The following is a 27,956-nucleotide window of genomic DNA, read 5'->3' as shown; positions in this document are numbered from 1 at the left end:
CCATAAGTGGAAGTGCCCTAGGCTGTGTTGCTTTGTTTTTTAGATGTTTCAGGAAACACCATACACTTCTCCAGAGTGGCTGTTGGCAATTTACATCCCGCCCATCAGCATAACAAGGCTCCCAGGTCTCCATGGCCTGTCCTGACTTTCTGGATTTTACACTTTTTTCAGATGGCCCTTTTGACCGGGGGGCAGTGAGACTTCATTGTAGTGCAGATTTCCTTTGCAAGCTTGCTTGGTTGGCCAAAAAGGGCGTATGCGTTTTTTCCTGAATATATTCAGGAAAAAACGCATACGCCCTTTTTGGTCAAGTGCATCATTGTGGACGTTCTTCCTCTTTTCCTATGCTTTACATGCAATTCCAGTCTACCTCCTGAAATCGGTTTCCTGCAATTCTGCCCCGCTTTCAAGTGCTCTTGGCAGCCTTACTTCAATATATTTTTGGACGATAGCTGTCATTTATAACTCTGCATGTTTGTGAATGACAGTGCCCCTGAGCTCCTTTCTTCAACTCGCTTTCTTGTGAGCTGGCCGCAACACCGCAGGATTGCTTCAGGCCCTAGTGTGGTTCCGGCATGGCACGCTGAGCCTTTGGTTAATTCCTCTTCCTGGTGGGAAAGTAGAGTTAAATTTGCCCGTCCAGACACCTCCAGCTAGTCTCTCATTGGTTCTCCCTATTCCTGTTCATCTTACGCAGGAATTGCAAACTGGGCCAAAGGAGGTTAAAGGCACTGACTCTCCAAGTGGGGAGAGTGTTAGCAAAGCGTCTGGAATGTTGCACCCAAGTACCAGGGGACGAAAACTGAGACACATTTGAACACATTTTCCGATCACACGGTGGATCATACTCTGGTTTCCACATGCATGTTTTATCTGAAAGAAGAATCCCTTAAACCTGGAGAGTTGAGACCCATGGAATCGGTACCATGCAATATGACTTCAAAGGGTCTGCAATTGCTCACCGAACCTCACCAATCCTACCACTGCTGCGTTTATGCCACTGTACACACGCCTGATTCTCTTTCGGAGACATATAAATCCATAGGTTTTAAGATTCTTACTAGTCAGGTATATTCTTAGGCGTTTAAGATGGGGTGTTGAGTCCACTTCGTTGAGCAAGGAGTAGCTCTTGTCTATTACATATTTGGCTTATGGAACGGTATCTGTGCTAATTTCAATCTCTGGTTTTATGCAGCACCCCAACTCACCTTTCCCCTTAAGCAAGCATAAGTTGGTGATCTACATTTGAGACCCTGTTCTGTTTTGTAATTCAGTTCCTGTGTAGCCAAGTTTACATTCCGTATATTAGTGATATCTTATGATGTTTCTTTTTCTGTGTGACTTATTTCACTTAGAATCATCGTACCTGAATCCACTCATTATGCTGCTACGGGTCTGATGACATAGATTTCATTGCTGAGTGATATTGCATTGTACGTAAGTACCACAACTTCGCTATCCATTTTTCGCTTTCTGTGATATTGAACTTGTACCGTAAACGAGGTTCTTGTAAACAGAGCCATCCAAAACTTTGGGGTGGCTGTGTCTATTTGATTTTAATTTCCCTAAGCTATAGGACCATAAGTGGAAGTGCCCTAGGCTCTGTTGCTTTGTTTTTTGGATGTTTCAGGAAACACCATACACTTCTCCAGAGTGGCTGTTGGCAATTTACATCCCGCCCATCAGCATAACAAGGCTCCCAGTTCTGCATGGCCTGTCCTGCCTTTCTGGATTTTACACTTTTTTCAGATGGCCCTTTTGACCGGGGGGCAGTATCACTTCATTGTAGTGCAGATTTCCTTTGCAAGCTTGCTTGGTTTGCCAAAAAGGGCGTATGCGTTTTTTCCTGAATATATTCAGGAAAAAACGCATACGCCCTTTTTGGCCAAGTGCATCATTGTGGACGTTCTGCCTCTTTTCCTATGCTTTACATGCAATTCCAGTCTACCTCCTGAAATCGGTTTCCTGCAATTCTGCCCCGCTTTCAAGTCCTCTTGGCAGCCTTACTTCAATATATTTTTGGATGATAGCTGTCATTTATAACTCTGCAGGTTTGTGAATTACAGTGCTCCTGAGTTCCTTTCTTCAACTCGCTTTCTTGTGAGCTTGCCACAACACCGCAGGACTGCTTCAGGCCCTAGTGACGTTCCGGCATGGCATGCTGAGCCTTTGGTTAATTTCTCTTCGTGGTTGTAAATGATAGTAAAACTTGCCCGTCCAGACACCTCCACCTAGTCTCTCATTGGTTCTCCCTATTTTGTTCATTTTCCGTGGAAATTGCAAACTGGGCCAAACAAGAGGTTAAAGGCACTGACTCTCCAAGTGGGGAGAGTGTTAGTAAAGCATCTGGAATGTTGCACCCGAGTACCAGGGGACAAAAACTGAGACACATTAGAACACGTTTCCCGATCACACGGTGGATCATACTCTGGGTTCCACATGCATGTTTTAGCTGAAGGAAGAATCCCTTAAACCTGGAGAGTTGAGACCCATGGAATGGATACCATGCAATATGACTTCAAAGGGTCTGCATTGGCTCACCGAACATCATCAATCCTGTCACTGTTGCGTTTATGACTCTGTACACATGCTTGATTCTCTTTCGGAGACATATCAATCCATAGGTTTTAAGATTCTTACTAGTCAGTTATATTCTTAGGCGTTTAAGATGGCGTGTTGAGTCCACTTCGTTGAGCAAGGAGTAGCTCTTGTCTATTACATATTTGGCTTATGGAACGGTATCTGTGCTTATTTTAATCTCTTGTTTTATGCAGCACTCCAACTCACATTTCCCCTTAAGCAAGCATATGTGGTTTTCTACATTTGAGACCCTGTTCTGTTTTGTAATTCAGTTCCTGTATAGCCAAGTTTACATTCCGTGTATTAATGATATCTTATGATGTTTCTTTTTCTGTGTGACTTATTTCACTTAGAATAATCGTACCTGAATCCACTCATTATGCTGCTACGGGCCTGATGACATAGATTTCATTGCTGAGTGATATTGCATTGTACGTAAGTACCACAACTTCTTTATCCATTTTTCACTTTCTGTGATATTGAACTTGTACCATAAACGAGGTTCTTGTAAACAGAGCCGTCCCAAACATTGGGGTGGCTGTGTCTTTTTTATTTTAATTTCCCTAATCTATAGGACCATAAGTGGAAGTGCCCTAGGCTGTGTTGCTTTGTTTTTTAGATGTTTCAGGAAACACCATACACTTCTCCAGAGTGGCTGTTGGTAATTTACATCCCGCCCATCAGCATAACAAGGCTCCCAGGTCTCCATGGCCTGTCCTGACTTTCGGGATTTTACACTTTTTTCAGATGGCCCTTTTGACCGGGGGGCAGTGAGACTTCATTGTAGTGCAGATTTCCTTTGCAAGCTTGCTTGGTTGGCCAAAAAGGGCGTATGCGTTTTTTCCTGAATATATTCAGGAAAAAACGCATACGCCCTTTTTGGTCAAGTGCATCATTGTGGACGTTCTTCCTCTTTTCCTATGCTTTACATGCAATTCCAGTCTACCTCCTGAAATCGGTTTCCTGCAATTCTGCCCCGCTTTCAAGTGCTCTTGGCAGCCTTACTTCAATATATTTTTGGACGATAGCTGTCATTTATAACTCTGCATGTTTGTGAATGACAGTGCCCCTGAGCTCCTTTCTTCAACTCGCTTTCTTGTGAGCTGGCCGCAACACCGCAGGATTGCTTCAGGCCCTAGTGTGGTTCCGGCATGGCACGCTGAGCCTTTGGTTAATTCCTCTTCCTGGTGGGAAAGTAGAGTTAAATTGGCCCGTCCAGACACCTCCAGCTAGTCTCTCATTGGTTCTCCCTATTCCTGTTCATCTTACGCAGGAATTGCAAACTGGGCCAAAGGAGGTTAAAGGCACTGACTCTCCAAGTGGGGAGAGTGTTAGCAAAGCGTCTGGAATGTTGCACCCAAGTACCAGGGGACGAAAACTGAGACACATTTGAACACATTTTCCGATCACACGGTGGATCATACTCTGGTTTCCACATGCATGTTTTATCTGAAAGAAGAATCCCTTAAACCTGGAGAGTTGAGACCCATGGAATCGGTACCATGCAATATGACTTGAAAGGGTCTGCAATTGCTCACCGAACCTCACCAATCCTACCACTGCTGCGTTTATGCCACTGTACACACGCCTGATTCTCTTTCGGAGACATATAAATCCATAGGTTTTAAGATTCTTACTAGTCAGGTATATTCTTAGGCGTTTAAGATGGGGTGTTGAGTCCACTTCGTTGAGCAAGGAGTAGCTCTTGTCTATTACATATTTGGCTTATGGAACGGTATCTGTGCTAATTTCAATCTCTGGTTTTATGCAGCACCCCAACTCACCTTTCCCCTTAAGCAAGCATAAGTTGGTTTGCTACATTTGAGACCCTATTCTGTTTTGTAATTCAGTTCCTGTGTAGCCAAGTTTACATTCCGTGTATTAGTGATATCTTATGATGTTTCTTTTTCTGTGTGACTTTTTTCACTTAGAATCATCGTACCTGAATCCACTCATTAGGCTGCTACGGGCTTGATGATATAGATTTCATTGCTGAGTGATATTGCATTGTACGTAAGTACCACAAATTCATTATCCAATTTTCGCTTTCTGCGATATTGAACTTGTACCGTAAACGAGGTTCTTGTTAACAGAGCCGTCCCAAACTTTGGGGTGGCTGTGTCTTTTTGATTTTAATTTCCCTAAGGTATAGGACCATAAGTGGAAGTGCCCTAGGCTCTGTTGCTTTGTTTTTTAGATGTTTCAGGAAACACCATACACTTCTCCAGAGTGGCTGTTGGCAATTTACATCCCGCCCATCAGCATAACAAGGCTCCCAGTTCTCCATGGCCTGTCCTGTCTTTCTGGATTTTACACTTTTTTCAGATGGCCCTTTTGACCAGGGGGCAGTTAGACTTCATTGTAGTGCAGATTTCCTTTGCAAGCTTGCTTGGATGGCCAAAAAGGGCATATGCGTTTTTTCCTGAATATATTCAGGAAAAAAAGCATATGCCCATTTTGGCCAAGTGTATCATTGTGGACGTTCTGCCTCTTTTCCTATGCTTTACATGCAATTCCAGTCTACCTCCTGAAATAGGTTTCCTGCAATTCTGCCCCACTTTCAAGTCCTCTTGGCAGCCTTACTTCAATATACTTTTGAACGATAGCTGTCATTTATAACTCTGCAGGTTTGTGAGTTACAGTGCCCCTGAGCTCCTTTCTTCAACTCTCTTTCTTGTGAGCTGGCCGCAACACCACAAGATTGCTTCAGGCCCTAGTGTGGTTCTGGAATGGCATTCTCAGCCTTTGGTTAATTCCTTTTTCTGGTGGGAAATGAGAGTTAAATTTGCGCGTCCAGACACCTCCAGGTAGTCTCTCATTGGTTCTCCCTATTCCTGTTCATTTTCCGCAGAAATTGCAAACTGGGCCAAACAGGAGGTTAAAGGCACTGACTCTCCAAGTGGGGAGAGTGTTAGTAAAGCGTCTGGAATGTTACACCCGAGTACCAGGGGACGAAATGTGAGACACATTTGAACACGTTTCCCGATCACATGGTAGATCATACTCTGGGTTCCACATGCATGTTTTAGCTGAAGGAAGAATCCCTTAAACCTGGAGAGTTGAGACCCATGGAATGGGTACCATGCAACATGACTTCAAAGGGTCTGCATTTGCTCACCGAACCTCACCAATCCTATCACTGCTGCGTTTATGCCGCTGTACACATGCTTGATTCTCTTTTGGAGACATATAAATCCATAGGTTTTAAGATTCTTACTAGCCAGATATATTATTAGGCGTTTAATATGGGGTGTTGAGTCCATTTCGTTGAGCAAGGAGTAGCTCTTGTCTGTTACATATTTGGCTTACGGAACGATATCTGTGCTAATTTCAATCTCTGGTTTTGTGCAGCACCCCAACTCACCTTTCCCCTTAAGCAAGCATAAGTTGGTTTTCTACATTTGAGACCCTGTTCTGTTTTGTAATTCGGTTCCTGTGTAGCCAAGTTTACATTCTGTGTATTAGTGTTATCGTATGATGTTTCTTTCTCTGTGTGACTTATTTCACTTAGAATCATCGTACCTGAATCCAGTCATTATGCTGCTACGGGCCTGATGACATAGATTTCATTGCTGAGTGATATTGCATTGTACGTAAGTACCACAACTTCTTTATCCATTTTTCACTTTCTGTGATATTGAACTTGTACCGTAAACGAGGTTCTACTAAACAGAGCCGTCCCAAACTTTGGGGTGGCTGTGGCTTTTTGATTTTAAGTTCCCTAAGCTATAGGACCATAAGTGGAAGTGCTGTAGGCTCTGTTGCTTTGTTTTTTAGATATTTCAGGAAACACCATACACTTCTCCAGAGTGGCTGTTGGCAATTAACATCCCGCCCATCAGCATAACAAGGCTCCCAGTTCTCCATGGCCTGTCCTGCCTTTCTGGATTTTACACTTTTTTCAGATGGCCCTTTTGACCAGGGGGCAGTGAGACTTCATTGTAGTGCAGATTTCCTTTGCAAGCTTGCTTGGTTGGCCAAAAAGTGCGTATGCGTTTTTTCCTGAATATATTCAGGTAAAAACGCATACGCCCTTTTCGGCCAAGTGCATCATTGTGGACGTTCTGCCTCTTTTCCTATGCTGTACATGCAACTCCAGTCTACCTCCTGAAATCGGTTTCCTGCAATTCTGCCCCGCGTTCAAGTCCTCTTGGCAGCCTTTCTTCAATATATTTTTGGACGATAGCTGTCATTTATAACTCTGCAGGTTTGTGAATGACAGTGCCCCTGAGCTCCTTTCTTCAACTCGCTTTCTTGTGAGCTGGCCGCAACCGAGCAGGATTGCTTCAGGCCCTAGTGTGGTTCCGGCATGGCACGCTGAGCCTTTGGTTAATTCCTCTTCCTGGTGGGAAATGAGAGTTAAATTTGCCCGTCCAGACACCTCCAGCTAGTCTGTCATGGGTTCTCCCTATTCCTGTTCATTTTCCGCAGAATTTGCCAACTGGGCCATACAGGAGTTTAAAGGCACTGACTCTCCAAGTGGGGAGAGTGTTAGTAAAGCGTCTGGAATATTGCACCCGAGTACCAGGGGACAAAAACTGAGACACATTTGAACACCTTTCCCGATCACACGGTGGATCATACTCTGGGTTCCACATGCATGTTTTAGCTGAAGGAAGAATCCCTTAAACCTGCAGAGTTCAGACCCATGGAATGGGTACCATGCAATATGACTTCAAAGGGTCTGCATTTGCTCACCGAACCTCACCAATCCTATCACTGCTGCGTTTATGCTGCTGTACACATGCTTGACTCTCTTACAGAGACATATAAATCCATAGGTATTCAGATTCTTACCAGTGACGTATATTCTTAGGCGTTTAATATGGGGTGTTGTGTCCACTTCGTTGAGCAAGACGTAGCTCTTGTCTATTACATATTTGGCTTATGGAACGGTATCTGTGCTACTTTCAATCTCTGGTTTTATGGAGCACCCCAACTCATCTTTCCCCGTAAGCAAGCATAAGTTGGTTTTCTACATTTGAGACCCTGTTCTGTTTTGTAATTCAGTTCCTGTGTAGCCAAGTTTACATTCCGTGTATTAGTGATATCTTATGATGTTTCTTTTTCTGTGTGACTTATTTCACTTAGAATCATCGTACCTGAATCCACTCTTTAAGCTGCTATGGGCCTGATGACATGGATTTCATTGCTGAGTGGTATTGCATTGTATGTAAGTATCACAACTTCTTTATCCATTTGTCACTTTCTGTGATATTGAACTTGTACCGTAAACGAGGTTCTTGTAAACAGAGCTGGCCCAAACTTTGGGGTGGCTGTGTCTTTTTGATTTTAATTTCCCTAAGCTATAGGACCATAAATGGAAGTGCCCTAGGCTCTGTTGCTTTGTTTTTTAGATGTTTCAGGAAACACCATACACTTCTCCAGAGTGGCTGTTGGCAATTTACATCCCGCCCATCAGCATAACAAGGCTCCCAGTTCTACGTGGCCTGTCCTGCCTTTCTGGATTTTACACTTTTTTCAGATGCCCCTTTTGACCGGGGGACAGTGAGACTTCATTGTAGTGCAGATTTCCTTTCCAAGCTTGCTTGGTTGGCCAAAAAGGGCGTATGCGTTTTTTCCTGAATATATTCAGGAAAAAACGCATACGCCCTTTTTGGCCACGTGCATCATTGTGGACTTTCTGCCTTTATCCCTATGCTTTACATGCAATTCCAGTCTACCTCCTGAAATCGGTTTCCTGCAATTCTGCCCCGCTTTCAAGTCCTCTTGGCAGCTTTACTTCAATATATTTTTGGACGATAGCTGTCATTTATAAGTCTGCAGGTTTGTGAATTACAGTGTCCCTGAGCTCTTTTCTGCAACTCGCTTTCTTGTGAGCTGGCCGCAACACCGCAGGATTGCTTCAGGCCCTAGTGTGGTTCCGGCATGGCACGCTGAGCCTTTGGTTAATTCCTCTTCCTGGTGGGAAATGAGAGTTAAATTTGCCCGTCCAGACACCTCCAGCTAGTTTCTCATTGGTTCTCCCTGTTCCTGTTCATCTTACGCAGAAATTGCAAACTGGGCCAAACAGGAGGTTAAAGGCACTGACTCTCCAAGTGGGGAGAGTGTTAGTAAAGCATCTGGAATGTTGCACCCGAGTACCAGGGGACGAAAACTAAGACGCATTTGAACACGTTTCCGATCACACGGTGGATCATACTCTGGGTTCCACATGCATGTTTTAGCTGAAGGAAGAATCCCTTAAACCTGGAGAGTTGAGACCCATGGAATGGGTACCATGCAATATGACTTCAAAGGGTCTGCATTTGCTCACTGAACCTCACCAATCCTATCACTGCTGCATTTATGCCACTGTACACATGCTTGATTATCTTTCGGAGACATATAAATCCATAGGTTTAAAGATTCTTACTAGTCAGGTATATTCTTAGGCGTTTAATATGGGGTGTTGAGTCCACTTTGTTGAGCAAGGAATAGCTCTTGTCTATTACATAATTGGCTTATGGAACGGTATCTGTGCTAATTTAAATCTCTGGTTTTATGCAGCACCCCAACTCACCTTTCCCCTTAAGCAAGCATCAGTTGGTTTTCTACATTTGAGACCCTCTTCTGTTTTGTAATTCTGTTCCTGTGTAGCCAAGTTTACATTCCGTGTATTAGTGATAACTTATGATGTTTCTTTTTCTGTGTGACTTATTTCACTTAGAATCATCGTACCTGAATCCACTCATTATGCTGCTATGGGTCTGATGACATAGATTTCATTGCTGAGTGATATTGCATTGTATGTAAGTACCACAACTTCTTTATCCATTTTTTGCTTTCTGTGATATTGAACTTGTATTGTAAACGAGGTTCTTGTAAACAGAGCCGTCCCAAACTTTGAGGTGGCTGTGTCTTTTTGATTTTAATTTCTCTAAGCTATAGGACCATAAGTGGAAGTGCCCTAGGCTCTGTTGCTTTGTTTTTTAGATGTTTCAGGAAACACCATACACTTCTCCAGAGTGGCTGTTGGCAATTTACATCCCGCCCATCAGCATAACAAGGCTCCCAGTTCTACATGGCCTGTCCTGCCTTTCTCGATTTTACACTTTTTTCAGATGGCCCTTTTGACCATGGGGTAGTGAGACTTCATTGTAGTGCACATTTCCTTTGCAAGCTTGCTTGGTTGGCGAAAAAGTGCGAATGCGTTTTTTCCTGAATATATTCAGGAAAAAACGCATATGCCCTTTTTGGCCAAGTGCATCATTGTGGACGTTCTGCCTCTTTTCCTATGCTTTACATGCAATTCCAGTCTACCTCCTGAAATCGGTTTCCTGCAATTCTGCCCCGCTTTCAAGTCCTCTTGGCAGCCTTACTTCAATATATTTTTGGACGATAGCTGTCATTTATAACTCTGCACGTTTGTGAATTACAGTGCCCCTGAGCTCCTTTCTTCAACTCGCTTTCTTGTGAGCTGGCCGCAACACCGCAGGATTGCTTCAGGCCCTAGTGTGGTTCCGGCATGGCACGCTGAGCCTTTGGTTCATTTCTCTTCCTGGTGGGAATGTAGAGTTAAATTGGCCCGTCCAGACACCTCCAGCTTGTCTCTTATTGGTTCTCCCTATTCCTGTTCATCTTACGCAGGAATTGCAAACTGGGCCAAAGGAGGTTAAAGGCACTGACTCTCCAAGTGGGGAGAGTGTTAGTAAAGCGTCTGGAATGTTGCACCCAAGTATCAGGGCACGAAAACTGAGACACATTTGAACACGTTTCCCGATCACATGGTGGATCATACTCTGGGTTCCACATGCATGTTTTAGCTGAAGGAAGAATCCCTTAAACCTGGAGAGTTGAGACCCATGGAATGGGTACCATGCAATATGACTTCAAAGGGTCTGCATTTGCTCACCGAACCTCACCAATCCTATCACTGCTGCGTTTATGTCACTGTACACACGCTTGATTCTTTTTCGGAGACATATAAATCCATAGGTTTTAAGATCCTTACTAGTCAGGTATATTCTTAGGCGTTTAAGATGGGGTGTTGAGTCCACTTCGTTGAGCAAGGAGTAGCTCTTGTCTATTACATATTTGGATTATGGAACGGTATGTGCTAATTTCAATCTCTGGTTTTGTGCAGCACCCCAACTCACCTTTCCCCTTAAGCAAGCATAAGTTGGTGTTCTACATCTGAGACCCTGTTCTGTTTTGTAATTCAGTTCCTGTGTAGCCAAGTTTACATTCCGTGTATTAGTGATATCTTATGATGTTTCTTTTTCTGTGTGACTTATTTCACTTAGAATCATCGTACCTGAATCCACTCATTATGCTGCTACCGGCCTGATGACATAGATTTCATTGCTGAGTGATATTGCATTGTACGTAAGTACCACAACTTCTTTATCCATTTTTCGCTTTCTGTGATATTGAACTTGTACCGTCAACGAGGTTCTTCTAAACAGAGCCGTCCCAAACTTTGGGGTGGCTGTGTCTTTTTTATTTTAATTTCCCTAATCTATAGGACCATAAGTGGAAGTGCCCTAGGCTGTGTTGCTTTGTTTTTTAGATGTTTCAGGAAACACCATACACTTCTCCAGAGTGGCTGTTGGCAATTTACATCCCGCCCATCAGCATAACAAGGCTCCCAGGTCTCCATGGCCTGTCCTGACTTTCTGGATTTTACACTTTTTTCAGATGGCCCTTTTGACCGGGGGGCAGTGAGACTTCATTGTAGTGCAGATTTCCTTTGCAAGCTTGCTTGGTTGGCCAAAAAGGGCGTATGCGTTTTTTCCTGAATATATTCAGGAAAAAACGCATACGCCCTTTTTGGTCAAGTGCATCATTGTGGACGTTCTTCCTCTTTTCCTATGCTTTACATGCAATTCCAGTCTACCTCCTGAAATCGGTTTCCTGCAATTCTGCCCCGCTTTCAAGTGCTCTTGGCAGCCTTACTTCAATATATTTTTGGACGATAGCTGTCATTTATAACTCTGCATGTTTGTGAATGACAGTGCCCCTGAGCTCCTTTCTTCAACTCGCTTTCTTGTGAGCTGGCCGCAACACCGCAGGATTGCTTCAGGCCCTAGTGTGGTTCCGGCATGGCACGCTGAGCCTTTGGTTAATTCCTCTTCCTGGTGGGAAAGTAGAGTTAAATTGGCCCGTCCAGACACCTCCAGCTAGTCTCTCATTGGTTCTCCCTATTCCTGTTCATCTTACGCAGGAATTGCAAACTGGGCCAAAGGAGGTTAAAGGCACTGACTCTCCAAGTGGGGAGAGTGTTAGCAAAGCGTCTGGAATGTTGCACCCAAGTACCAGGGGACGAAAACTGAGACACATTTGAACACATTTTCCGATCACACGGTGGATCATACTCTGGTTTCCACATGCATGTTTTATCTGAAAGAAGAATCCCTTAAACCTGGAGAGTTGAGACCCATGGAATCGGTACCATGCAATATGACTTCAAAGGGTCTGCAATTGCTCACCGAACCTCACCAATCCTACCACTGCTGCGTTTATGCCACTGTACACACGCCTGATTCTCTTTCGGAGACATATAAATCCATAGGTTTTAAGATTCTTACTAGTCAGGTATATTCTTAGGCGTTTAAGATGGGGTGTTGAGTCCACTTCGTTGAGCAAGGAGTAGCTCTTGTCTATTACATATTTGGCTCATGGAACGGTATCTGTGCTAATTTCAATCTCTGGTTTTATGCAGCACCCCAACTCACCTTTCCCCTTAAGCAAGCATAAGTTGGTGATCTACATTTGAGACCCTGTTCTGTTTTGTAATTCAGTTCCTGTGTAGCCAAGTTTACATTCCGTATATTAGTGATATCTTATGATGTTTCTTTTTCTGTGTGACTTATTTCACTTAGAATCATCGTACCTGAATCCACTCATTATGCTGCTACGGGTCTGATGACATAGATTTCATTGCTGAGTGATATTGCATTGTACGTAAGTACCACAACTTCGCTATCCATTTTTCGCTTTCTGTGATATTGAACTTGTACCGTAAACGAGGTTCTTGTAAACAGAGCCATCCAAAACTTTGGGGTGGCTGTGTCTATTTGATTTTAATTTCCCTAAGCTATAGGACCATAAGTGGAAGTGCCCTAGGCTCTGTTGCTTTGTTTTTTGGATGTTTCAGGAAACACCATACACTTCTCCAGAGTGGCTGTTGGCAATTTACATCCCGCCCATCAGCATAACAAGGCTCCCAGTTCTGCATGGCCTGTCCTGCCTTTCTGGATTTTACACTTTTTTCAGATGGCCCTTTTGACCGGGGGGCAGTATCACTTCATTGTAGTGCAGATTTCCTTTGCAAGCTTGCTTGGTTTGCCAAAAAGGGCGTATGCGTTTTTTCCTGAATATATTCAGGAAAAAACGCATACGCCCTTTTTGGCCAAGTGCATCATTGTGGACGTTCTGCCTCTTTTCCTATGCTTTACATGCAATTCCAGTCTACCTCCTGAAATCGGTTTCCTGCAATTCTGCCCCGCTTTCAAGTCCTCTTGGCAGCCTTACTTCAATATATTTTTGGATGATAGCTGTCATTTATAACTCTGCAGGTTTGTGAATTACAGTGCTCCTGAGTTCCTTTCTTCAACTCGCTTTCTTGTGAGCTTGCCACAACACCGCAGGACTGCTTCAGGCCCTAGTGACGTTCCGGCATGGCATGCTGAGCCTTTGGTTAATTTCTCTTCGTGGTTGTAAATGATAGTAAAACTTGCCCGTCCAGACACCTCCACCTAGTCTCTCATTGGTTCTCCCTATTTTGTTCATTTTCCGTGGAAATTGCAAACTGGGCCAAACAAGAGGTTAAAGGCACTGACTCTCCAAGTGGGGAGAGTGTTAGTAAAGCATCTGGAATGTTGCACCCGAGTACCAGGGGACAAAAACTGAGACACATTAGAACACGTTTCCCGATCACACGGTGGATCATACTCTGGGTTCCACATGCATGTTTTAGCTGAAGGAAGAATCCCTTAAACCTGGAGAGTTGAGACCCATGGAATGGATACCATGCAATATGACTTCAAAGGGTCTGCATTGGCTCACCGAACATCATCAATCCTGTCACTGTTGCGTTTATGACTCTGTACACACGCTTGATTCTCTTTCGGAGACATATCAATCCATAGGTTTTAAGATTCTTACTAGTCAGTTATATTCTTAGGCGTTTAAGATGGCGTGTTGAGTCCACTTCGTTGAGCAAGGAGTAGCTCTTGTCTATTACATATTTGGCTTATGGAACGGTATCTGTGCTTATTTTAATCTCTTGTTTTATGCAGCACTCCAACTCACATTTCCCCTTAAGCAAGCATATGTGGTTTTCTACATTTGAGACCCTGTTCTGTTTTGTAATTCAGTTCCTGTATAGCCAAGTTTACATTCCGTGTATTAATGATATCTTATGATGTTTCTTTTTCTGTGTGACTTATTTCACTTAGAATAATCGTACCTGAATCCACTCATTATGCTGCTACGGGCCTGATGACATAGATTTCATTGCTGAGTGATATTGCATTGTACGTAAGTACCACAACTTCTTTATCCATTTTTCACTTTCTGTGATATTGAACTTGTACCATAAACGAGGTTCTTGTAAACAGAGCCGTCCCAAACATTGGGGTGGCTGTGTCTTTTTTATTTTAATTTCCCTAATCTATAGGACCATAAGTGGAAGTGCCCTAGGCTGTGTTGCTTTGTTTTTTAGATGTTTCAGGAAACACCATACACTTCTCCAGAGTGGCTGTTGGTAATTTACATCCCGCCCATCAGCATAACAAGGCTCCCAGGTCTCCATGGCCTGTCCTGACTTTCGGGATTTTACACTTTTTTCAGATGGCCCTTTTGACCGGGGGGCAGTGAGACTTCATTGTAGTGCAGATTTCCTTTGCAAGCTTGCTTGGTTGGCCAAAAAGGGCGTATGCGTTTTTTCCTGAATATATTCAGGAAAAAACGCATACGCCCTTTTTGGTCAAGTGCATCATTGTGGACGTTCTTCCTCTTTTCCTATGCTTTACATGCAATTCCAGTCTACCTCCTGAAATCGGTTTCCTGCAATTCTGCCCCGCTTTCAAGTGCTCTTGGCAGCCTTACTTCAATATATTTTTGGACGATAGCTGTCATTTATAACTCTGCATGTTTGTGAATGACAGTGCCCCTGAGCTCCTTTCTTCAACTCGCTTTCTTGTGAGCTGGCCGCAACACCGCAGGATTGCTTCAGGCCCTAGTGTGGTTCCGGCATGGCACGCTGAGCCTTTGGTTAATTCCTCTTCCTGGTGGGAAAGTAGAGTTAAATTGGCCCGTCCAGACACCTCCAGCTAGTCTCTCATTGGTTCTCCCTATTCCTGTTCATCTTACGCAGGAATTGCAAACTGGGCCAAAGGAGGTTAAAGGCACTGACTCTCCAAGTGGGGAGAGTGTTAGCAAAGCGTCTGGAATGTTGCACCCAAGTACCAGGGGACGAAAACTGAGACACATTTGAACACATTTTCCGATCACACGGTGGATCATACTCTGGTTTCCACATGCATGTTTTATCTGAAAGAAGAATCCCTTAAACCTGGAGAGTTGAGACCCATGGAATCGGTACCATGCAATATGACTTGAAAGGGTCTGCAATTGCTCACCGAACCTCACCAATCCTACCACTGCTGCGTTTATGCCACTGTACACACGCCTGATTCTCTTTCGGAGACATATAAATCCATAGGTTTTAAGATTCTTACTAGTCAGGTATATTCTTAGGCGTTTAAGATGGGGTGTTGAGTCCACTTCGTTGAGCAAGGAGTAGCTCTTGTCTATTACATATTTGGCTTATGGAACGGTATCTGTGCTAATTTCAATCTCTGGTTTTATGCAGCACCCCAACTCACCTTTCCCCTTAAGCAAGCATAAGTTGGTTTGCTACATTTGAGACCCTATTCTGTTTTGTAATTCAGTTCCTGTGTAGCCAAGTTTACATTCCGTGTATTAGTGATATCTTATGATGTTTCTTTTTCTGTGTGACTTTTTTCACTTAGAATCATCGTACCTGAATCCACTCATTAGGCTGCTACGGGCTTGATGATATAGATTTCATTGCTGAGTGATATTGCATTGTACGTAAGTACCACAAATTCATTATCCAATTTTCGCTTTCTGCGATATTGAACTTGTACCGTAAACGAGGTTCTTGTTAACAGAGCCGTCCCAAACTTTGGGGTGGCTGTGTCTTTTTGATTTTAATTTCCCTAAGGTATAGGACCATAAGTGGAAGTGCCCTAGGCTCTGTTGCTTTGTTTTTTAGATGTTTCAGGAAACACCATACACTTCTCCAGAGTGGCTGTTGGCAATTTACATCCCGCCCATCAGCATAACAAGGCTCCCAGTTCTCCATGGCCTGTCCTGCCTTTCTGGATTTTACACTTTTTTCAGATGGCCCTTTTGACCGGGGGGCAGTATCACTTCATTGTAGTGCAGATTTCCTTTGCAAGCTTGCTTGGTTGGCGAAAAAGTGCGTATGCGTTTTTTCGTGAATATATTCAGGAAAAAACGCATACGCACTTTTTGGCCAAGTGCATCATTGTGGACGTTCTGCCTCTTTTCCTATGCTTTACATGCAATTCCAGTCTACCTCCTGAAATCGGTTTCCTGCAATTCTGCCCCGCTTTCAAGTCCTCTTGGCAGCCTTACTTCAATATATTTTTGGACGATAGCTGTCATTTATAACTCTGCAGGTTTGTGAATTACAGTGCTCCTGAGTTCCTTTCTTCAACTCGCTTTCTTGTGAGCTTGCCACAACACCGCAGGACTGCTTCAGGCCCTAGTGACGTTCCGGCATGGCATGCTGAGCCTTTGGTTAATTTCTCTTCGTGATGTAAATGATAGTAAAACTTGCCCGTCCAGACACCTCCACCTAGTCTCTCATTGGTTCTCCCTATTCCTGTTCATTTTCCGTGGAAATTGCAAACTGGGCCAAACAAGAGGTTAAAGGCACTGACTCTCCAAGTGGGGAGAGTGTTAGTAAAGCATCTGGAATGTTGCACCCGAGTACCAGGGGACAAAAACTGAGACACATTTGAACACGTTTCCCGATCACACGGTGGATCATACTCTGGGTTCCACATGCATGTTTTAGCTGAAGGAAGAATCCCTTAAACCTGGAGAGTTGAGACCCATGGAATGGATACCATGCAATATGACTTCAAAGGGTCTGCATTGGCTCACCGAACATTATCAATCCTGTCACTGCTGCGTTTATGCCACTGTACACATGCTTGATTCTCTTTCGGAGGCATATCAATCCATAGGTTTTAAGATTCTTACTAGTCAGGTATATTCTTAGGCGTTTAAGATGGGGTGTTGAGTCCACTTCGTTGAGCAAGGAGTAGATCTTGTCTATTACATATTTGGTTTATGGAACGGTATCTGTGCTAATTTTAATCTCTGGTTTTATGCAGCACCCCAACTCACCTTTCCCCTTAAGCAAGCATAAGTTGGTTTGCTACATTTGAGACCCTATTCTGTTTTGTAATTCAGTTCCTGTGTAGCCAAGTTTACATTCCGTGTATTAGTGATATCTTATGATGTTTCTTTTTCTGTGTGACTTTTTTCACTTAGAATCATCGTACCTGAATCCACTCATTATGCTGCTACGGGCTTGATGATATAGATTTCATTGCTGAGTGATATTGCATTGTACGTAAGTACCACAAATTCATTATCCAATTTTCGCTTTCTGCGATATTGAACTTGTACCGTAAACGAGGTTCTTGTTAACAGAGCCGTCCCAAACTTTGGGGTGGCTGTGTCTTTTTGATTTTAATTTCCCTAAGGTATAGGACCATAAGTGGAAGTGCCCTAGGCTCTGTTGCTTTGTTTTTTAGATGTTTCAGGAAACACCATACACTTCTCCAGAGTGGCTGTTGGCAATTTACATCCCGCCCATCAGCATAACAAGGCTCCCAGTTCTCCATGGCCTGTCCTGCCTTTCTGGATTTTACACTTTTTTCAGATGGCCCTTTTGACCGGGGGGCAGTATCACTTCATTGTAGTGCAGATTTCCTTTGCAAGCTTGCTTGGTTGGCCAAAAAGGGCGTATGCGTTTTTTCGTGAATATATTCAGGAAAAAACGCATACGCCCTTTTTGGCCAAGTGCATCATTGTGGACGTTCTGCCTCTTTTCCTATGCTTTACATGCAATTCCAGTCTACCTCCTGAAATCGGTTTCCTGCAATTCTGCCCCGCTTTCAAGTCCTCTTGGCAGCCTTACTTCAATATATTTTTGGACGATAGCTGTCATTTATAACTCTGCAGGTTTGTGAATTACAGTGCCCCTGCGTTCCTTCCTTCAACTCGATTTCTTGTGAGCTGGGCACAACACCGCAGAATTGCTTCAGGCCCTAGTGTGGGTCTGGCATGGCATGCTGAGCCTTTGGTTAATTCCTCTTCCTGGTGGGAAAGTAGAGTTAAATTTGCCCGACCAGACACCTCCAGCTAGTCTCTCATTGGTTCTCCCTATTCCTGTTCATTTTCCGCAGAAATTGCAAACTGGGCCAAACAGGAGGTTAAAGCACTGACTCTCCAAGTGGGGAGAGTGTTTGTAAAGCGTCTGGAATGTTGCACCCGAGTACCAGGGGACGAAAACTGAGACACATTTGAACACATTTCCCGATCACACGGTGGATCATACTCTGGGTTCCACATGCATGTTTTAGCTGAAGGAAGAATCCCTTAAACCTGGAGAGTTGAGACCCATGGAATGGGTACCATGCAATATGACTTCGAAGGGTCTGCATTTGCTCACCGAACATCACCAATCCTATCACTGCTGCGTTTATGCCACTATACACACGCTTGATTCTCTTTCGGAGACATATCAATCCATAGGTTTTAAGATTCTTACTAGTCAGGTATATTCTTAGGCGTTTAATATGGGGTGTTGTGTCCACTTCGTTGAGCAAAGAGTAGCTCTTGTCTGTTACATTTTTGGCTTATGGAACGGGATCTGTGCTAATTTCAATCTCTGGTTTTATGCAGCACCCCAACTCACCTTTCCTCTTAAGCAAACATAAGTTGGTTTTCTACATTTGAGACCCTGTTCTGTTTTGTAATTCAGTTCCTGTGTAGCCAAGGTTACATTCGGTGTAGTAGTGATATCTTATGACGTTTCTTTTTCTGTGTGACTTATTTCACTTAGAATCATCGTACCTGAATCCACTCATTATGCTGCTACGGGCCTGATGACATAGATTTCATTGCTGAGTGATATTGCATTGTACGTAAGTACCACAACTTCTTTATCCATTTTTCACTTTCTGTGATATTGAACTTGTACCATAAACGAGGTTCTTGTAAACAGAGCCGTCCCAAACTTTGGGGTGGCTGTGTCTTTTTGATTTTAATTTCCCTAAGCTATAGGACCATAAGTGGAATTGCCCTAGGCTCTCTTGCTTTGTTTTTTAGATGTTTCAGGAAACACCATACACTTCTTCAGAGTGGCTGTTGGCAATTTACATCCCGCCCATCAGCATAACAAGGCTCCCAGTTCTCCATGGCCTGTCCTGCCTTTCTGGATTTTACCCTTTTCACAGATGGCCCTTTTGACCGGGGGGCAGTGAGACTTTATTGTAGTGCAGATTTCCTTTGCAAGCTTGCTTGGTTGGCCAAAAAGCGCGTATGCGTTTTTTCCTGAATATATTCAGGAAAAAACACGTATGCCCTTTTTGGCCAAGTGCATCATTGTGGACGTTCAGCCTCTTTTCCTATGCTTTACATGCAATTCCATTCTACCTCCTGAAATCTGTTTCCTGCAATTCTGCCCCGCTTTCTAGTCCTCTTGGCAGCCTTACTTCAATATATTTTTGGACGATAGCTGTCATTTATAACTCTGCAGGTTTGTGAATTACAGTGCCCCTGCGTTCCTTCCTTCAACTCGATTTCTTGTGAGCTGGCCACAACACCGCAGAATTGCTTCAGGCCCTAGTGTGGGTCTGGCATGGCATGCTGAGCCTTTGGTTAATTCCTCTTCCTGGTGGGAAAGTAGAGTTAAATTTGCCCGACCAGACACCTCCAGCTAGTCTCTCATTGGTTCTCCCTATTCCTGTTCATTTTCCGCAGAAATTGCAAACTGGGCCAAACAGGAGGTTAAAGCACTGACTCTCCAAGTGGGGAGAGTGTTTGTAAAGCGTCTGGAATGTTGCACCCGAGTACCAGGGGACGAAAACTGAGACACATTTGAACACATTTCCCGATCACACGGTGGATCATACTCTGGGTTCCACATGCATGTTTTAGCTGAAGGAAGAATCCCTTAAACCTGGAGAGTTGAGACCCATGGAATGGGTACCATGCAATATGACTTCGAAGGGTCTGCATTTGCTCACCGAACATCACCAATCCTATCACTGCTGCGTTTATGCCACTATACACACGCTTGATTCTCTTTCGGAGACATATCAATCCATAGGTTTTAAGATTCTTACTAGTCAGGTATATTCTTAGGCGTTTAATATGGGGTGTTGTGTCCACTTCGTTGAGCAAAGAGTAGCTCTTGTCTGTTACATTTTTGGCTTATGGAACGGGATCTGTGCTAATTTCAATCTCTGGTTTTATGCAGCACCCCAACTCACCTTTCCTCTTAAGCAAACATAAGTTGGTTTTCTACATTTGAGACCCTGTTCTGTTTTGTAATTCAGTTCCTGTGTAGCCAAGGTTACATTCGGTGTAGTAGTGATATCTTATGACGTTTCTTTTTCTGTGTGACTTATTTCACTTAGAATCATCGTACCTGAATCCACTCATTATGCTGCTACGGGCCTGATGACATAGATTTCATTGCTGAGTGATATTGCATTGTACGTAAGTACCACAATTTCTTTATCCATTTTTTGCTTTCTGTGATATTGAACTTGTACCGTAAACGAGGTTCTTGTAAACAGAGCCGTCCCAAACTTTGGGGTGGCTGTGTCTTTTTGATTTTAATTTCCCTTAGCTATAGGACCATAAGTGGAATTGCCCTAGGCTCTCTTGCTTTGTTTTTTAGATGTTTCAGGAAACACCATACACTTCTCCAGAGTGGCTGTTGGCAATTTACATCCCGCCCATCAGCATAACCAGGCTCCCTGTTCTCAATGGCCCTTCCTGCCTTTCTGGATTTTACACTTTTTTCAGATGGCCCTTTTGACCAGGGGGCAGTGAGACTTCATTGTAGTGCAGATTTCTTTGCAAGCTTGCTTGGTTGGCCAAAAAGGGCGTATGCGTTTTTTCCTGAATATATTCAGGAAAAAACGCATACGCCCTTTTTGGCCAAGTGCATCATTGTGGACTTTCTGCCTTTTTCCCTATGCTTTACATGCAATTCCAGTCTACCTCCTGAAATCGGTTTACTGCAATTCTGCCCCGCTTTGAAGTCCTCTTGGCAGCTTTACTTCAATATATTTTTGGACGATAGCTGTCATTTATAACTGTGCAGGTTTGTGAATTACAGTGTCCCTGAGCTCCTTTCTGCAACTCGCTTTCTTGTGAGCTGGCCGCAACACCGCAGGATTGCTTCAGGCCCTAGTGTGGTTCCGGCATGGCACGCTGAGCCTTTGGTTAATTCCTCTTCCTGGTGGGAAATGAGAGTTAAATTTGCCCGTCCAGACACCTGCAGCTAGTCTCTCTTTGGTTCTCCCTATTCCTGTTGATCTTACGCAGAAATTGCAGACTGGGCCAAACAGGAGCTTAAAGGCACTGACTCTCCAAGTGGGGAGAGTGTTAGTAAAGCGTCTGGAATGTTGCACCCGAGTACCAGGGGACGAAAACTGAGACACATTTGAACACATTTCCCGATCACACGGTGGATCATACTCTGGGTTCCACATGCATGTTTTAGCTGAAGGAAGAATCCCTTAAACCTGGAGAGTTGAGACCCATGGAATGGGTACCATGCAATATGACTTCGAAGGGTCTGCATTTGCTCACCGAACATCACCAATCCTATCACTGCTGCGTTTATGCCACTATACACACGCTTGATTCTCTTTCGGAGACATATCAATCCATAGGTTTTAAGATTCTTACTAGTCAGGTATATTCTTAGGCGTTTAATATGGGGTGTTGTGTCCACTTCGTTGAGCAAAGAGTAGCTCTTGTCTGTTACATTTTTGGCTTATGGAACGGGATCTGTGCTAATTTCAATCTCTGGTTTTATGCAGCACCCCAACTCACCTTTCCTCTTAAGCAAACATAAGTTGGTTTTCTACATTTGAGACCCTGTTCTGTTTTGTAATTCAGTTCCTGTGTAGCCAAGGTTACATTCGGTGTAGTAGTGATATCTTATGACGTTTCTTTTTCTGTGTGACTTATTTCACTTAGAATCATCGTACCTGAATCCACTCATTATGCTGCTACGGGCCTGATGACATAGATTTCATTGCTGAGTGATATTGCATTGTACGTAAGTACCACAACTTCTTTATCCATTTTTTGCTTTCTGTGATATTGAACTTGTACCGTAAACGAGGTTCTTGTAAACAGAGCCGTCCCAAACTTTGGGGTGGCTGTGTCTTTTTGATTTTAATTTCCCTAAGCTATAGGACCATAAGTAGAAGTGCCCTAGGCTCTGTTGCTTTCTTTTTTAGATGTTTCAGGAAATACCATACACTTCTCCAGAGTGGCTGTTGGCAATTTACATCCCGACCATCCGCATAACAAGGTTCCCAGTTCTCCATGGCCTGTGCTGCCTTTCTGGATTTTACACTTTTTTCAGATGGCCCTTTTGACTGGGGGGCAGTGAGACTTCATTGTAATGCAGATTTCCTTTGCAAGCTTGCTTGGTTGGCCAAAAAGGGCGTATGCGTTTTTTCCTAAATATATTCAGGAGAAAACGCATATGCCCTTTTTGGCCAAGTGCATCATTGTGGACGTTCTGCCTCTTTTCCTATGCTTTACATGCAATTCCAGTCTACCTCCTGAAATCGGTTTCCTGCAATTCTGCCCCGCTTTCAAGTCCTCTTGGCAGCCTTACTTCAATATATTTTTGGACGATAGCTGTCATTTATAAGTCTGCAGGTTTGTGAGTTACAGTGCCCCTGAGCTCCTTTCTTCAACTCGTTTTCTTATGAGCTGGCCGCACGACCGCAGGATTGCTTCAGGCCCTAGTGTGGTTCCGGAATGGCATGCTGAGCATTTGGTTAATTCCTCTTCCTGGTTGGAAATGAGAGTTAATTTTGCTCGTCCAGACACCTCCAGCTAGTCTCTCATTGGTTCTCCCTATTCCTGTTCATCTTCCACAGAAATTGCAAACTGGGCCAAACAGGAGGTTAAAGACACTGACTCTCCAAGTGGGGAGAGTGTTAGTAAAGCGTCTGGAATGTTGCACCCGAGTACCAGGGGATGAAAACTGAGACACATTTGAACACGTTTCCCGATCACACGGTGGATCATACTCTGGGTTCCACATGCATGTTTTAGCTGAAGGAAGAATCCCTTAAACCTGGAGAGTTGAGACCCATGGAATGGATACCATGCAATATGACTTCAAAGGGTCTGCATTTGCTCACCGAACCTCACCAATCCTATCACTGCTGCGCTTATGCCGCTGTACACATGCTTGATTCTCTTTTGGAGACATATAAATCCATAGGTTTTAAGATTGTTACTAGTCAGGTATATTCTTATGCGTTTAATATGTGGTGTTGAGTCCACTTCGTTGAGCAAAGAGTAGCTCTTGTCTATTACTTATTTGGCTTATGGAACGGTATCTGTGCTAATTTCAATCTCTGGTTTTATGCAGCACCCGAACTCACCTTTCCCCTTAAGCAAGCATAAGTTGGTTTTCTACATTTGAGACCCTGTTCTGTTTGGTAATTCATTTCCTGTGTAGCCAAGTTTACATTCCGTGTAGTAGTGATATCTTATGATGTTTCTTTTTCTGTGTGACTTATTTCACTTAGAAACATCGTACCTGAATCCACTCATTATGCTGCTATGGGTCTGATGACATAGATTTCATTGCTGAGTGATATTGCATTGTACGTAAGTACCACAACTTCTATATCCATTTTTTCGCTTTCTGTGATATTGAACTTGTACCATAAATGAGGTTCTTGTAAACAGAGCCATCCCAAACATTGGGTTGGCTGTGTCTTTTTGATTTTAATTTCCCTAAGCTATAGGACCATAAGTGGAAGTGCCCTAGGCTCTGTTGCTTTGTTTCTTAGATGTTTCAGGAAACACCATACACTTCTCCAGAGTGGCTGTTGGCAATTTACATCCCGCCCATCAGCATAACAAGGCTCCCTGTTCTCAATGGCCCTTCCTGCCTTTCTGGATTTTACACTTTTTTCAGATGGCCCTTTTGACCAGGGGGCAGTGAGACTTCATTGTAGTGCAGATTTCCTTTGCAAGCTTGCTTGGTTGGCCAAAAAGTGCGTCTGCGTTTTTTCCTGAATATATTCAGGAAAAAACGCATACGCCCTTTTTCGCCAAGTGCATCATTGTGGACGTTCTGCCTCTTTTCCTATGCTTTACATGCAATTCCAGTCTACCTCCTGAAATCGGTTTCCTGCAATTCTGCCCCGCATTCAAGTCCTCTTGGCAGCCTTACTTCAATATATTTTTGGACGATAGCTGTCATTTATAACTCTGCATTTTTGTGAATTACAGTGCCCCTGAGCTCCTTTCTTCAACTCGCTTTCTTGTGAGCTGGCCGCAACACCGCAGGATTGCTTCAGGCCCTAGTGTGTTTCCAGCATGGTACGCTGAGCCTTTGGTTAATTCCTCTTCCTGGTGGGAAATGAGAGTTAAATTTGCCCGTCCAGACACCTCCAGCTAGTCTCTCATTGGTTCTCCCTATTCCTGTTCATTTTCCGCAGAAATTGCAAACTGGGCCAAAGAGGAGGTTAAAGGCACTGACTCTCCAAGTGGGGAGAGTGTTAGTAAAGCGTCTGGAATGTTGCACCCGAGTACCAGGAGACGAAAACTGAGACACATATGAACACGTTTCCCGATCACACGGTGGATCATACTCTGGGTTCCACATGCATGTTTTAGCTGAAGGAAGAATCCCTTAAACCTGGAGAGTTGAGACCCATGGAATGGGTACCATGCAATATGACTTCAAAGGGTCTGCATTTGCTCACCGAACCTCACCAATCCTATCACTGCTGCGTTTATGCCGCTGTACACACGCTTGATTCTCTTTCGGAGACATATAAATCCATAGGTTTTAAGATTCTTACTAGTCAGATATAAACTTAGGCGTTTAATAAGTGGTGTTCAGTCCACTTCGTTGAGCAAGGAGTAGCTCTTGTCTATTACATATTTGGCTTTTGGAACGGTATCTGTGCTAATTTCAATGTCTGGTTTTATGCAGCACCCCAACTCACCTTTCCCCTTAAGCAAGCATCAGTTGGTTTTCTACATTTGAGACCCTGTTCTGTTTTGTAATTCAGTTCCTGTGTAGCCAAGTTTACCTTCCGTGTATTAGTGATATCTTATGATGTTTCTTTTTCTGTGTGACTTATTTCACTTAGAATCATCGTACCTGAATCCACTCATTATGCTGCTATGTGCCTGATGACATAGATTTCATTGCTGGGTGATATTGCATTGTACGTAAGTACCACAACTTCTTTATCCATTTTTCGCTTTCTGTGATATTGAACTTGTACCGTAAAGGAGGTTCTTGTAAACAGAGCCGTCCCAAACTTTGGGGTGGCTGTGTCTTTTTGATTTTAATTTCCCTAAGCTATAGGACCATAAGTGGAAGTGCCCTAGGCTCTGTTGCTTTGTTTTTTAGATGTTTCAGGAAACTCCATACACTTCTCCAGAGTGGCTGTTGGCAATTTACATCCCGCCCATCAGCATAACAAGGCTCCCAGTTCTCCATGGCCTGTCCTGCCTTTCTGGATTTTACACTTTTTTCAGATGGTCCTTTTGACCGGGGGGCAGTGAGACTTCATTGTAGTGCAGATTTCTTTGCAAGCTTGCTTGGTTGGCCAAAAAGGGCGTATTCGTTTTTTCCTGAATATATTCAGGAAAAAACGCATACGCCCTTTTTGGCCAAGTGCATCATTGTGGACTTTCTGCCTTTTTCCCTATGCTTTACATGCAATTCCAGTCTACCTCCTGAAATCGGTTTCCTGCAATTCTGCCCCGCTTTGAAGTCCTCTTGGCAGCTTTACTTCAATATATTTTTGGACGATAGCTGTCATTTATAACTGTGCAGGTTTGTGAATTACAGTGTCCCTGAGCTCCTTTCTGCAACTCGCTTTCTTGTGAGCTGGCCGCAACACCGCAGGATTGCTTCAGGCCCTAGTGTGGTTCCGGCATGGCATGCTGAGCCTTTGGTTAATTCCTCTTCCTGGTGGGAAATGAGAGTTAAATTTGCCCGTCCAGACACCTCCAGCTAGTCTCTCATTGGTTCTCCCTATTCCTGTTCATCTTACGCAGAAATTGCAAACTGGGCCAAACAGGAGGTTAAAGGCACTGACTCTCCAAGTGGGGAGAGTGTTAGTAAAGCATCTGGAATGTTGCACCCGAGTACCAGGGGACGAAAACTAAGACGCATTTGAACACGTTTCCCGATCACACGGTGGATCATACTCTGGGTTCCACATGCATGTTTTAGCTGAAGGAAGAATCCCTTAAACCTGGAGAGTTGAGACCCATGGAATGGGTACCATGCAATATGACTTCAAAGGGTCTGCATTTGCTCACTGAACCTCACCAATCCTATCACTGCTGCATTTATGCCACTGTACACATGCTTGATTATCTTTCAGAGACATATAAATCCATAGGTTTAAAGATTCTTACTAGTCAGGTATATTCTTAGGCGTTTAATATGGGGTGTTGAGTCCACTTTGTTGAGCAAGGAATAACTCTTGTCTATTACATAATTGGCTTATGGAACGGTATCTGTGCTAATTTAAATCTGTGGTTTTATGCAGCACCCCAACTCACCTTTCCCCTTAAGCAAGCATCAGTTGGTTTTCTACATTTGAGACCCTCTTCTGTTTTGTAATTCTGTTCCTGTGTAGCCAAGTTTACATTCCGTGTATTAGTGATAACTTATGATGTTTCTTTTTCTGTGTGACATATTTCACTTAGAATCATCGTACCTGAATCCACTCATTATGCTGCTACGGGCCTGATGACATAGATTTCATTGGTGAGTGATATTGCATTGTACGTAAGTACCACAACTTCTTTATCCATTTTTTGCTTTCCGTGATACTGAACTTGTACTGTAAACGAGGTTCTTGTAAACAGAGCCATCCCAAACTTTGAGGTGGCTGTGTCTTTTTGACTTTAATTTCCCTAAGCTATAGGACCATAAGTGGAAGTGCCCTAGGCTCTGTTGCTTTGTTTTTTAGATGTTTCATGAAACACCATACACTTCTCCAGAGTGGCTGTTGGCAATTTACATCCCGCCCATCAGCATAACAAGGCTCCCAGTTCTACATGGCCTGTCCTGCCTTTCTCGATTTTACACTTTTTTCAGATGGCCCTTTTGACCATGGGGCAGTGAGACTTCATTGTAGTGCACATTTCCTTTGCAAGCTTGCTTGGTTGGCGAAAAAGTGCGTATGCGTTTTTTCCTGAATATATTCAGGAAAAAACGCATATGCCCTTTTTGGCCAAGTGCATCATTGTGGACGTTCTGCCTCTTTTCCTATGCTTTACATGCAATTCCAGTCTACCTCCTGAAATCGGTTTCCTGCAATTCTGCCCCGCTTTCAAGTCCTCTTGGCAGTCTTACTTCAATATATTTTTGGACGATAGCTGTCATTTATAACTCTGCACGTTTGTGAATTACAGTGCCCCTGAGCTCCTTTCTTCAACTCGCTTTCTTGTGAGCTGGCCGCAACACCGCAGGATTGCTTCAGGCCCTAGTGTGGTTCCGGCATGGCACGCTGAGCCTTTGGTTAATTTCTCTTCCTGGTGGGAATGTAGAGTTTAATTGGCCCGTCCAGACACCTCCAGCTTGTCTCTTAGTGGTTCTCCCTATTCCTGTTCATCTTACGCAGGAATTGCAAACTGGGCCAAAGGAGGTTAAAGGCACTGACTCTCCAAGTGGGGAGAGTGTTAGTAAAGCGTCTGGAATGTTGCACCCAAGTACCAGGGCACGAAAACTGAGATACATTTGAACACATTTTCCGATCACACGGTGGATCATACTCTGGTTTCCACATGCATGTTTTATCTGAAAGAAGAATCCCTTAAACCTGGAGAGTTGAGACCCATGGAATCGGTACCATGCAATATGACTTGAAAGGGTCTGCAATTGCTCACCGAACCTCACCAATCCTACCACTGCTGCGTTTATGCCACTGTACACACGCCTGATTCTCTTTCGGAGACATATAAATCCATAGGTTTTAAGATTCTTACTAGTCAGGTATATTCTTAGGCGTTTAAGATGGGGTGTTGAGTCCACTTCGTTGAGC

Source organism: Orcinus orca, chromosome 4, assembly GCF_937001465.1.
Source record: "Orcinus orca chromosome 4, mOrcOrc1.1, whole genome shotgun sequence".
NCBI classification, from domain to species: domain Eukaryota; kingdom Metazoa; phylum Chordata; class Mammalia; order Artiodactyla; family Delphinidae; genus Orcinus; species Orcinus orca.
The sequence above is the reverse complement of the archived record's forward strand: the minus strand, read 5'-3'. Positions refer to the sequence as shown.